At 50.8% G+C, this 12,722-nt stretch overlaps 1 protein-coding gene across 1 annotated transcript in view; it reads left to right on the forward strand.

Annotated features, from left to right (window-relative positions):
- lhfpl3 (LHFPL tetraspan subfamily member 3) overlaps nt 1–12,722 on the forward strand; it is a 38,664-nt gene that overhangs the window by 15,817 nt on the left and 10,125 nt on the right. The gene's annotated exons all lie outside the window — the stretch shown is intronic.

The raw sequence follows: 12,722 nt of genomic DNA on the forward strand, positions 1-12,722 counted from the left end.
AGCAAAACAAGGAACTGCCTCTTCCCCAGGTGCCAATCAGCGTCTCGGTCCAGGAACTTGAAACCTGCGGTGGAGTGCTCTTCCAGCCAGCCGAACAATTAGCCTCGGTGGTGAAGAGTGCGCAAAGGGGGGTCGGCCTGTGGCGGGTTTCAAACACGGCAAAACAGTAATATGATTACCTCACTGAGCTACAAACCAAGGCTCCTCCAAGTCAGGGAACTACCAGCGACTGTGTTCATGTTCACCCCAGATCCTCCCGTCTATCTGGTCACTTGTTTTTCTGAACTGTTCTGGACTCCGCATATCCTGTAGTCTCAACTCAATATTACTGCTTCTCTTTGCTTTCCTGAAGATACTGCATGTCTATTTAAAGGGACGTACATCCAGTGGAAACGTGAGTAGGCACTTGAAGCACAGGTACAACTTTGAAGCATAGGCATCCTATGTACAGTACCCGTTTGAAGCCCAATGATCTACAGTATCTGAAGCACTGGTAGCTGTCTGAAGCTTACATATCCATGTGCAACACAGGTTACCTGTTCGAACCACAGGTTACCCGTTCGAAACACAGGTTACCCGTTCGGAGCGCAGGTGGGGCTCAAGGTCCGATCCAAGGTGCGCCTTCAGGGCTGCGGACGCGGGGGTTGAGGCGTTCTCCGAAACGCGGCACGCGGCGTTCCCTCCGACCGGCGCACCTGTCAGCAGCGCCGACGCGTTTATTTTTAATCCGCTCATGAATCGATACGTGATAAAGGGGTCGCGTTCCGGCGGTCACGGGAGCGCGGCCGTTAGCAGTCAGACGGCCTCGCCTCCAGAATAAATTACCGTCAAAGCGGTCCAGGGGCCAGGAGCTGTCGGCACTTTGGAAAAACTCCCCTGAAGATGAAGTCAAGTCGATACGTTGGGGAACAATGGGAAGCACGCGGGGCGTTGTGTGCAGGTCAAGGACCCCAGGCCCCCATTGACTGGGGGGCCTTAAGGAATCGGCAGTTGCGCCAACTATTTACCTGGAAGCCACGGCCACACTGTGCTGTAATAAGCAATCATACGCTGCATACATTCTGATGGAAGGAGCTGAATGTATGCACACGAGGGGCTGCGCTAGGCTGGAATGGAGGCAGCACGGGCATTTCTCACACAGTATGATTGTATTGGGAGTGTATTGTGGTTAAAAATGACCTCTGTTTAAATTTTAAACAGAATATTAGAATGGGGAATGTAGGTAAGTGTCTTACTAGCAGCTGCGCAGGCTTAACTTAAGTGGACATAGATGAGGTGATATTGGCTCACCTGCAGTGGGCAAGCACACTGGGAAGACCTCTATGGGTCAGTGTGTAATCACTGCAGGCCGTGAACACCCACAAAACCACTCTGTAACCCTGAAGAAAATGAGTATATTGCAGTACACTGATGCTTTCAGGTCACCAGTCATTTGAAAAAGAAGAAAAATCCCAAACCGAACAGGTAACACCTTCGTAAGGGCAACATGACCGTGCACTGACACGCTCAGAAGATAAAAATAGTGAATAAAAATCTACGCTCGCTGAGTGCAGCTGAAGTAAAAGTGACGGTAATCTGTGCTGCAGTTTGAGTTTGCCTCGCTGAGAGCTTATATCACTTGGCTGAGGAAAAACATGATGGCTCCTGAACGGTTATCGCTAAAGTGACTCGCTCTCATTCGGCACCTGTGTACAGTCAGCTGCGTGGCTGTTTGTTCAAAAAGTGTCTCTGCAAAGTAGCCAGTCCTATCATAAATAATTCTGCTCACGCGGGAGTAAACAGTTGCTGACTTTTGATGGCATTAGCACTTCAGTTCCTATATAATCCTTAAATGTTTATGCAGTCGGCTGGTGTTGGCCCGATGTGCTGGCTGTGCAGAAAACAAAAGTTGAGGTTGACAGGCCGAGTCGGAGAGCTCCCAGAGGGTCTGTTCTGCTCCATCCCAGAGAAGCTGAACTTTCACCAGCAATGCAGGCAAAAAATAGATCACAAAAAAAAGAGGTACTGTACATTTTGAGAACGGTAGCTGTCCCTTGGCTAGGTTCACTGGGTGCTTGCGTCTCATTGGACAGTGTTGACTCTGAACTGCTGCCATTGGCTGTCTCCGTATCAGGGACAGGGCGGGGCTGAAAGACCAGACACTACAAGGTAGTAGGGTGCAGTGGGAGGCGACACACAGGCATGAAGGATGGTAACTGGCCATTTTGGCCATCGTCAGCCCTCCCGCCCCCCCCCCCCCCCCCCATCCCGAGATGTCAGCCACACTGGGTATTTTGGGTAAGCCCCCTGTCCTCCACATTAGTGCCTCAAACGCCCTGACCAGCCTTACAGGGAAAGGCACTTAGAGGAAGAATGTCCTTTTCACCAGGAGCTGCCCGGCCTGCTTGAGCGCAGATATCCTGCTCAAACGCATCGCTCTGGAAACCAGACGCTCTCTCTCTCTCTCTCTCTCTCTCTCCCTCTCTCTCTCTCCCCCTCTCTCTCTCTCCCTCTCTCGCTCTCTCTCTCTCTCTCTGTCTCTCACTCTCTCTCTCTCTCTCTCTCTCTCTCTCTCTCTCTCTCTCTGTCTCTCTCTCTCTCTCCGTGCTGATGTACTGCTGACAGTCCGGGGACGCACGAGCCCCCCGCGCTGAAGCGGCCAATGGGGACACGGTGTGCCGTCTCCCTCTGGGTCAGCGGAATGCGTGTCTGCGCACGTCCAAGGTGAATGTGCGGTTCGGCGAGAGGGCGGGCGAGCGAGCGGCTGCTAGTAACCTGCGGCGGCGCGTTTGGTCCGAGGCCCTCTTCGGCCGCAAGCCGACGGCGGGGTTTCCGCAGGGGTCAGGGGTCAGTCGGAGCAGGTGTGAGCGGCGGTGAAGGGGACACGGAGCCCGCCTTTACGCCCGTGTCGGTCCCGATCCCGCCTTTGTGTCTGACTAGCAGCCGCACTCGACTCGCCCATTAGCGGCCGACGCCTTTTGTGCTCGTCGCATTTAACGAGGCGGCGTCACCTCTCGCGCAATTAACTCCACGCGACTGTAGTCATAACAAAGGGGACGCAGACGGGTAATTTGAAAAGCGTTTTTTAAACTGTTATTGTGAAAGTATTTCACGCAGAGCTCGCGGAGGCAGAGAGCTGCCATGTCAGGCAGGATCCGGTGAAGAGCGGTCTGCTGTTAACGTACGCGGGGATGCCTGTGCGTGGTGCAGTGCGGTCACAATGAGGTTCAGGGTGCTCAGTAAATGAAGCTGAACTGGCTGTCACGGGCAGCGAAGCAGGGAGCTGCTGGTCCACCTTTTCCTCGTCCTTCCTTCCTTCTACTCCGGTTTCCATAGAAACACACCTTCAATTGGCCACGCGCTCCCCTCCGTTAATGTGTGACCCAGACTGTCCAGTGCAGTTGTTTAGCGATCGGAATCGCGGTCGGCGAGGTGCGGTTGTGCCCCTTCCGCCCAGCTCAGCGCGGCGTTGGCGGGGGTGTGTCTCCATGGCAACCGGCGGCGCGGCACGGCGCGCGTTACCTCGCAGCGGAGCTGTCCTCGGCCTCGCCTCGGGCGAGCCGATTCGCCACCCCTCCCCTACCCTACCCTCCCCGGCTGGTTTTGCTGCTAGCGCCCGGGCTGGCGTTGTCCTGGGTGGTGTAACCCGCGCTCTGTGATGCAGCCTGCGCTGTCAGCGCGTGGAGCTCTGCGCTGAAAAGGTTCTGCCAGCCGAGGTGATGACATCACGTCCTTGTTGAATGCACGCTAGCCCCACCCCCTTTTTGGAGCTTGACGCCTGTGGACTGTGTCTCTGGATGCTGTGTTCCAAACTAGCGTAGCAGTGCACCATAATGGCTAGGAAACCGGGCTAGCTAGATTTGAAACCAGACTGGCTCATTTGACCTTATAGTAACACACATTCTGTTCATTGAGTAGGTCACAGTTGCAGAGACGGGTGTTTTCCAGGAAGAAAAAATAGGTTTTTGATCAATAAACTACTGCTGTAATTTTTGTCACGGTAATGTCCAACTCAATCAACAATTTTTAATGGATGTGGCCCTTGGTGAAGCTTGCATTGAGGGGTGATCACTGTGGTGATACCCTGCCCCGCCCCCCTGCTGCATTCTAAGCCCCGCTCACTGGCTAGCTCAGATGTGATGAGGCCGTTGTGCTGAACAGGCTTTCTGGGATAAACCCGGCCAGCCGCGGTCTGAACTCCCCGCGTGGCCTGGGTTATGCTTGGCCCTGTTCCACCCGACTCCTCCTGCTCCCTCCTGCCAGACACGCTCAGCCCACCCAGGGCGGAGCTCTCAACCGCCCGGCACAGATAACTGGAGGATTGTGGGAAACGCGCGGGGCATTATGGAGATTTCATCAGCGGTCGGGGGGGGCTTTGGTAGGCCTTGCCTCAGCCCTGGGCTGGTGCGATGCCCTCGGTTACAGGCCAGGGCTTTGACTACATTCCCAGGCGTATATCCTACCGCGACGTGCCACACCGCCCTGCCGGTGAATAAGATCTTCCGTATTCATCCTGCGGTAATGTCTTTATGGGTATGTCACCCAGGGTAAGTCAGGAGCGTGGGCTGGGTTCTCCAACCTCTCTCATCTTCCGAGCCGTCTGTCTGCGACTCCTGTCAGAGTTAGAGCGGCGCAGGGCGAGCAGTGTGCGAGCGCATTAACGCTCTGTCATATCCAGATCTGAACCACGCTGCAATAAGTCCATCACACAACTTCAAAAGCGAAAAGGAGAAGAAGAATAAAAACCCCGTCTGTAGAGCATTAAAGGAACCTGTCGGCCCGATGCTGTCACCCCGTCTGAGGAGCCTGAAAAAGTACACCCCCTCCCCCCCCCCCCCCGCCAAGTCCAATTTCAGATGGTGCTTCTCCTTCACTGCTGAAAGACACGAAAACCAAAAACACTTTTGCAGTCATAAGTTAATAATGCAACAAAAAAAATGCACGTAGCCTCCTTTGAGAAAAGCCGGCAGACGGCGTTGGCTCTCTGAGGGCTGTTATTCCATAGAAGCGGAGGGGGGGGGGGGGGGGGATTCTTTATGAGCTGCAGGTGGATAATGCAGACAGTTTGGCTACTCCAAATGATTCCAGCTGTGACCCAGCTCTCAAACTCAGACCTGGCGCTGCACGCCAGTAAGAGACTGCAGGCCCCATGGGGAGGCTGGGGGGCTGAGGCAGGCTCTGCCATGCTGAGAGACTGCAGGCCCCATGGAAGCGCAGCTCGCAGACTGCCCAGTCTCCCCGCGCAGAGGGGCGGCTCCCCTGGTAACGCACGGCTGTATGCAGAGGGCGTCAGGTAAACTGCTGGAGTGCATCAGCGAGGCAATTTATCACCCATCGCAGAACGGCATTAATATGCATGCTGGGTACGCGACGCGATTGGCTGCCGAATGCCGGGGAGCTCTCCCCGACTCCCGGCTCCGCCGGAGCCTGGCCCCGCCCCCCTGCCGCGCTCCGATTGGCCGCGCGAAGCTCCGCCCAGCCCGGCGCGAGGCTGCCAATGGAACGCGAAGGAACTCCAGTCACGTTCCACAAAACCCCCACCGTTTCCTTGGTGAAGAGGGTCACAGCATAGAGTCGTCAGCGCCGGAGCTGGCAACAGTCCCGATCATCGTTTTTTCTGGTATTGTTGTATTGCACCCCTGCAGTAGTGACTGTGTGGCTTGCCTCCTGAGCAGTTTGGTACCGGGCCAGCCCCCTCCTACCCCTCCCAACCGGCTGTACCTTTATCAGGGTATCATTTCAGCAGGGTCCACTGAGGTGTCACCAAACGCACAAAAAAATTGAATCATCGATTTACCCGTCAAGATGTCGTTTCATGTCAGGAAAAGAGAAATGCATTAAGTACATGACAAGCATGCCCTCCATTTGCTGAAAGAATGGAGTGTTTTATGAGACACATGTAAATGCGGAGAGGGAGATGGATGAAGGGGTGTGTATGTAATTGGGTTGGTCGTGGCTGTTTAGGCTGTGAGCTGTAGAAAATGGGATTGGAGGGAGTGGGGGAATGCAAATCCCATTTCAGGGGCCCTTAGATGTGCTGCAGATGCCCAGAGCAACCGAGAGATTCTGCACACACGCACACATACACAGGCACACATATGTACACACTCACACACACACATATACACACGTACACATATGTACACACTCACACACACACATACACACGCACACATATGTACACACTCACACACACATATACACACGCACACATATGTACACACACACTCAAATACACAAGCACACACCACACACGCACGCACACATGTACACAATCACACCCATACACATGTGCGCGCACACATACTCAGAGATACACGCTTACACACACGCACACACACACACACACACACAGGGCTCCAGAGAGGCCCTCCAGCTGGGAGAGACTGTGAGCTGATAGGAAATGCAGAACCGGGCTGTGCTCACTCACGATGGGCGTGTGCTCCAGGGACTGTGCTGTCCACTGCCTGAGAGAACCTGTTTCTGTGAGCTCTGTGAGTGATGCTTGCATGCTGCACAGCTACCTGCCTGTGTCAGTCACACTGACTGATTGACAACTTGGGGGGGGGGGGGGGGGGGGGGGGGTTACAAGTTGCTATGACAACACACCGTCATGCTACAAGTTTTACAAATTAGGTAGTACAATGCCAGAGAGTACGGTTCACAATGTTTGAGTGCTGATAAACTAATAGCATTTAGGCTAGCAAATGTATTCATGTGTGTACATTATATGAACATATCTGATAATATGGTGTGCTGTGACATGTGGCATTATGTTATTGTATAAATTATGCATATGTACATTAGTGTATATTATTTGTATATCATCACACATATATTATGACATAATAATAACCACCACCATCATAATCTTCATCCTCGTCAGCGTTGTGTTCGCTGTCTTCACCGTCCTGGCGGTAGCGCTGTCTTCACCGTCCTGGCGGTAGCGCTGTCTTCACCGTCCTGGCGGTAGCGCTGTCTTCACCGTCCTGGCGGTAGCGCTGTCTTCACCGTCCTGGCGGTAGCGCTGTCTTCACCGTCCTGGCGGTAGCGCTGTCTTCACCGTCCTGGCGGTAGCGCTGTCTTCACCGTCCTGGCGGTAGCGCTGTCTTCACCGCCCTGGCGGTAGCGCTGTCTTCACCGTCCTGGCGGTAGCGCTGTCTTCACCGTCCTGGCGGTAGCGCTGTCTTCACCGTCCTGGCGGTAGCGCTGTCTTCACCGTCCTGGCGGTAGCGCTGTCTTCACCGTCCTGGCGGTAGCGCTGTCTTCACCGTCCTGGCGGTAGCGCTGTCTTCACCGTCCTGGCGGTAGCGATGTCTTCACCGTCCTGGCGGTAGCGCTGTCTTCACCGTCCTGGCGGTAGCGGTGGCAGCGCCCCGGCCCTGAGCGGTGCTGCGCGGCGCAGTGGCGGGTGTGTTTGCTCCGCGGCGCAGTGGCGGGTGTGTTTGCTCCGCGGCGCAGTGGCGGGTGTGTTTGCTCCGCGGCGCAGTGGCGGGTGTGTTTGCTCCGCGGCGCAGTGGCGGGTGTGTTTGCTCCGCGGCGCAGTGGCGGGTGTGTTTGCTCCGCGGCGCAGTGGCGGGTGTGTTTGCTCCGCGGGTCGGGGCTAACAGCAGCTTAATGGGTCATTTTGCCTGAGATAATCTGCGCTTAAGCTTCGCCGAGCGCGGCGAGCGCGCCGGAGCGGTCCCCCGGGGGCCGGCCGGGTCGCCGTCTCACGGCTGCGGCAGTCACAGCTCGGTCGGCACCGTCCCACGGGACCCCCTCCCCCCCCCCCCCCCCCCCCCCCCCCCGGGCGCTGCTTCCCGCCGATAAGGCCCCGGCATGGGAGGACTCCGCGGTGCCGTGCGCGGTAATGCCCGACATTAAAGCAGCCCGTATTAAACGCCAGATACCGCCACGCTGGGGAGTCACTGCTGTTACTGGGGGGGTGGGGGGGTCATTAGGACCCTGCGGGGTCTAGATAGGACGCTTCAGTTGGTTCAGTGCCCCTCATACGTATGAGTATTAATCGTTTTGTTTGAGCGCGTCGATCGCGGTAAAGCGGGTCCTGAACCGCACTTGGGGGAAATGGCGCATCTGGTTTCATTTCTGGTCCGGCTCACCCGGTCCGCTTCCAGTGAATTAAAACAGTTCCTACGGGCTTCACAATGATCGGTAAGCGTACGGCTGCCTCATCAATTTGATGCAACTTGATTTTAATTATACTTTTACATGCCCTCCAAAAAAAAGTCTGTTATATTATGTATCGTTTTTTGGGGGCATGTTGTGAATAATTAAAATCACGTTGAGACTGAGATGTACACGTGCACTTATCTACAAATTAGACAACATAATGGAAAAAGAACTGAGCTGGTAATTACATTGTTAAGAAATTACATGTATTTCATTAGATATATTGCAAAGATTAGATATATTTTATTCTTAAAATCATCATGTGTAGACATGAGAAATAGATATGATAAATAACTAATGATGTCATTATCCCCCCCTCCCCTCATATCCCCCTCTCTGAACCTCGGGTGATAAGAGCCAGACAGATGAGACTCTCTATCCACAGAGAGCCTTTTGGCCATAAATCTTGAATTTAATGATGACCTGTGCTCAAGGGGCCGTCTGCAAATTCCCGTATGTTTAAGATTTCAGAGAGTTATTCAGATAACGTAATAATGCATGTCCTGGGTGTAATATCTTTACAAGGGGGGCAAAAAAAGTTAGGGAACTGGTGTACAAAAACAGAGAAACAGCAGAATATGGAAGAAGAGAAAGTGAGGAGAAGACACAGCTGTGCTGTTTCACGACAAGACAGATGGATAGAGAAGGGTTGTTCAAGTTTTTTTCATTTAGATTTTCTTAGTTTCATTTTTGGGTTTTAGTTTTACATATTTGCATTTTTTGTTGTTGTTGTTTTCTTTGCCTGCCCTGCCCTCATCACTTTGAATTAGTATTTTTGTCTTAGATATCCTCTCATGAAAGTGAGTGGGGTCTGATAAGCATGAGTCACTTTAGGTGTGAGTAATGTGCTGGGACAGGAAGGCCACTGAAGGATCTGATACACATAAAAACTGGATATTTTGTTTTGATAGAATGATGAATACTATTTTTATTAAATATACCAAATTGAGTATAATCAGTACTCTGAACTGGAATTATCTAGAAAGATATTCACAATATGAGAGGAACACCCCTGGTTGGATTTAGCCCATAAAACTCCACTCCTCCGACACCCCCACCCCCTCCTCCTTCTAATGTCCCATTGGGAGATAAGGATATTGCCAACATAAAAAACAACAGAAGATAGATGCCCGTCCAATCTGAAGGCTGCCAAAACAACACCTGCAGTAGAACATAGCCAATAAGAGCAGAGTGTAGCCTGCAAACTCAGAGCTCTACCTAAAAAACCACAACTCCCAGGTTGCATTGCAGGTACTTTAATCTGTTCTTACTGCCCCCAGACAAAATGGTGCTGAGGGCGACAGGGAGTGGTTTGGAGTGCACTGCCTGTTTGTCACCAGGAAGCGCATTTGTAATTTGCTGGGCCAATGAACTCCAGTTGCTGCTTTCTTGCTTAGCAGAAGCTATTCCTTTCTTCCTTTCTTCCTTGGTTTCTTTTCTCTCACCCTCTCCTCATCTCTGCCTACACTCTCCCAGTCTGGCTGTGTCGCTGTTCACCTGCCTAGGTTTGAAGTCCAGGTTGGGTGGCATGACTCAAAGTGTGGTCTTAAGAAGTGTTCATAAGCACCTGCTACCCCAGTCCAGACACTGTGGCCATAGGCAGACCACTTTCCTCCTTTCATTTCAGCACCTTAAAGCCAGGACAGCTCCCCTCGCTGCTCTGCTCAGCTCCACCTCTGTTTCAGCACCACTGCAAACACGGACAGCTCCCGGCCTACGTTACCCAGATGACACTGCAGCTCAAATTCCACAGCACATTCTCCGCAGGGCTCTGTTCAAGTCATTTCAAACCAACACCCTCAATCTTAGTTTAGTGGCCATATTCACTGCCAGGAGCCAAAATGGTGGAGAGATAATGCGCTTGGGCGCTCCGGGAAACTGCCCTTGTACCAAGGGCTTTGCGCCTTGTGCCATGAAGAGGGTGCCTGTCCTGACCAGCCCCAGTAAATGTCCAGCCAGCTGCACGGGCATATGATACAACACAACTTACATAAGCCACCATAAGGGTCTCCTCTGAACAAACAAGTAAACAACTGCTTGCTGTGGATTACTGTTATAAAACAGCAGTGCTCAGCGTAAAATTGTTGTTGATGTGCTTGAGGCCTTTTCTCACTATCCGACCAATCAAATATATACAAATAATTGATGACTCATTAAGTGGTAAAATGGTGGCTAATTCAGGTTAGCCTCATTGCCCTGGTGAGAGTGACGTGCAGTGTTACCAAAAGTTGTTTTTTTTTTCCATTTCAGTTTTTGTAAACTTCCACTTGAACTCCTGCTGGATGAGCATTCACTGTTTCTAATTATGTATGCTAATTAATTACAGTTTTGACAGGACAGTGCTGGGACTGTGCATTGCATTTGCGGGATTGCTCACAAGGCTTCATGACAGCGAATGCAACTCACAGCTAACCATAACCTATCATTTTCAGAAGTGTGTGTGTGTGTCTGTGTGTCTGAACGGTTTGAATAGTACAGTAGAGAATAGGAGGTATATTACTAACATGGTGTAAATGGGGGCGTAGATGTGGGGGAATTTAATGAAAGGTTTGAGATATGATGACTATGCAACGACTACAGTTTACAGTTATTTCTCCTCTCCTTTTCTCTGTTCTTCTCCTTTCCTTTTCTCCAATCCCCTCCTCCTGTCCTCTCATTACTTTACTGGCATTAAGCAGACGCTCTTCTCCAGAGCAACTTACACACAGCTTTTTCCACGTTTTACATTGCATCCATTTATACAGCTGGATAGCTGAAGCAATGCAGGTTACAGTAAGTATCTCGCTATTGGGTACAATGGCAGTGTCCTACCGGGTAATCAAACCTACTTTTTAGGTTACAAAGCCTTACCGTTCCTCACACATTATACCACACTGCCACCCTCGTCTATCAAGCCACCACCATCCCCACCCGCCCACTCTCTTTCCTGGCCAGTCATAGGTGGAAAGTAGCATATAGAGGCATCTTTTACTCCAAAGCAGGGCTGTCTGCCAGACTCAGAAGCTTGGGCCTATTAACACCACCGTATTTAATGCTCTTAAGGAGCATGAACTACATCAGCAAGCAGAGCAGAGCTGTTCTGCTGCAGATCAACCGCATTGCTACAGTGTTTATCCACTCCAAATCCGTATGTTTACATTATTAAAATGCATAAATACATCGACTGGGATGTTCAGTGTGCAAGTAAAATGCAAATAAAACTTTTTTCCCCTGATGTTTTTGAAGTTATTAATAAATGTGTCAATATCTGGTATGGGGAAAGGCACACACACACACACACAAACACACACACACGCACACAGTATCTCATTGACTCACACTTTTTCTCTCACTCTCTTCGCTCTCAAATACAGTTTGAAATTTCAAGTTCTTCTATTTGTTTGGCAAATTTACATCCATGCTCCCAACACACAGTAAAATTACGTAAGAAATGTAAACGCAGTGCCGTATGATAAAATAGAACCGTAGTGATAAAAACATCAGCGTTCTCCGCTGTGCTGTCCTGTACTTCCTGATAAATTGTGAAGTCCGGCGGTGTCTCGACCTCCCGTTAACCGCGAACGGGAAGGAGCCGGTCCTCCGTGGGTAAGCGCATTTTCCTTTACTGCCAGGTTTCCCCTCCGCTCTTTTCATTTTATCGCCAGACTGCGCTCGCCGAGTCTGTACTTTGACAAAACCGGCGTCCATTAAACAACTTCTATTGTTGACAGGAAGTGTAATCTGCCGGAGTGTACGGTCTGTTTAGGGCCCCGCAGCACAGGAAATGTGCTTTTGTGCTTTTGTGTGACTCTCAGTAGGTGCGCGGGAAGCCCTCTCTCATCCATTCCGCTGTCCTTTATTTGATTTTCCGTGTTGGGACGCTGCGGTGCTTTTTTGGCTGAGTGGTGATCTCACATTTTTTAGCTTTCTGTATCCTGGGGACCTGGCAGTGTGATCTCTTTTCAGCTGAACATAAGAGTTTAGTTTTATCATCCTTGCTTGTGTATTAATGGACAGGGGGTATCGGCCTGATTCTGCCCTGTATCTGCTGTTGTATTTTCTCTGTACCTGAAGAATGCGTGCACATGTCACTTGTGTTTCATTTGGGTGATTGTGTCCGTTAGCATCGGATCCATTTAGCAAGCTCTGTCTCACTCCATGCAATTTGAATGATGAAATCTGCCAATTTACTTACACATTTCTTTCTTATATACATTATTTTAGTTTAATTCTAAATTTTATCTATCTAAGATTTTTTAAGATTTAAGATTTTTTTAAGATAAGATTTTTTTTTTTTGTTGCCATTTTTTGTTTTTCTATCCAGGTGGAATTTGTGTAAAGATCCATCATTGGATGCTTCAAGTGGAATCAAATTAGGCTTTTACTCATGATAGTGTGCTGGTTAAGGAAGTCAAGGTGTTTTTCATTAATAAAGTAATTCAACATAAAACAGTCCACGTGTTACTGCTTACACAGATGCCTCAATTGTAGTAGGTTTTTTGGGTCTTCATGCTCCAAGATGGGGATACTAGCCCTGGGAAGTAGACAAGCCTGCACTCAAAATCTAACACTGCTTCTCTGTCTCATAGATA

Source organism: Anguilla anguilla, chromosome 7, assembly GCF_013347855.1.
Source record: "Anguilla anguilla isolate fAngAng1 chromosome 7, fAngAng1.pri, whole genome shotgun sequence".
Taxonomy (NCBI): Eukaryota; Metazoa; Chordata; class Actinopteri; order Anguilliformes; family Anguillidae; genus Anguilla; species Anguilla anguilla.